Below are 1,040 nucleotides of genomic sequence, written 5' to 3' on the forward strand. Positions count from 1 at the left end.
GGACTGGTGATGCCGGAGCATCACGGAGCATCACGGAGAGGAGGTGGCTAGCTTTGAGGCTGAGTGGAATTGGGTCAAATAGGGATGGAGAATAGACCTAAAGTCTTCATAGGTAGGGACAATATGGTTAAGAATGGAGTCTTCTACTGTTTTTTTTTTTTTTTTTGTCTTTGTTTTTAGATTTGCTGGAGATTATCCTTTTTATTTTTTTCCCTAAGCAAGTTCTCAAAAAATGGGTTGAAGACTCAGAATTGTTTCTCTCCATGGAAATCTTTAGTAAAAGGTGAAATATTTATGCGATCTGGAGAGAAACCAGAGTAGGGGGATCATACTTCCTAATGCAGTACCGACCAGTGGTGAGAACCTTGCATTAATGCTCACAAAAGCCATCTGAGAACACAGCCATGAATCTGGCTCTGAAACAGCATACTTTCCTATAAACTGTTGGGTTTTTTGTCCCCACCAAATATATGTGCATCTAATACAAAAAAACAACTGTTTGACTTAAGAAACCTAGTTATATTTACTAGAAGAAAAATAACAACCTCTTGAACTGAAAATCAAAGTCAGTTATTTGGTATTATAATAATAACATAGACCAAGATACTGGTACCAAAATTTTCCATTTTTTTTTTTTTTAAAGGAGAACATTCTTCTTCTCTCTCCATGTTTTCACTCTCTTTCATTGTCCCTGGAACTTTTCCACTTTTTTTTTTTTTTTTTACTTTTCCACTTTTTAATGGGTTGATATTTTATTGACATCCCTAATACTGACTTTATTTTTGTCAGTTGAGTAAATTCTACCAATTATGGAGCTGTTCGGGTGTTGTACAGATAAAATCCCCAAATAAACAGTAGTTGGAGAGAACTTGCATTGTCTGGTTTTGTCTGGTCCTATGTTTGGTTTTTGCATTTCCCTAACTGAGGAGAAGGGAGGATTTCTTCTGATTAGCCCCTGTGGGAAGCTGTGTTCTGTACTTGTCAGAGATGCTCCATGATCTTCAGAAGGACTTCAGGGATCATGGTGATGTGCTCTACAG

At 37.1% G+C, this 1,040-nt stretch overlaps 1 non-coding gene across 1 annotated transcript; it reads right to left on the reverse strand.

Annotated features, from left to right (window-relative positions):
• Nucleotides 1–203: 203 nt before the first annotated feature.
• LOC132004667 (U5 spliceosomal RNA) lies at nucleotides 204–321 on the reverse strand. Its single transcript, XR_009400611.1, has one exon. It is a non-coding gene; the product is annotated as a U5 spliceosomal RNA (small nuclear RNA).
• Nucleotides 322–1,040: the final 719 nt, after the last annotated feature.

The sequence above is a fragment of the Mustela nigripes genome, chromosome 16 (assembly GCF_022355385.1).
Source record: "Mustela nigripes isolate SB6536 chromosome 16, MUSNIG.SB6536, whole genome shotgun sequence".
NCBI lineage: Eukaryota > Metazoa > Chordata > Mammalia > Carnivora > Mustelidae > Mustela > Mustela nigripes.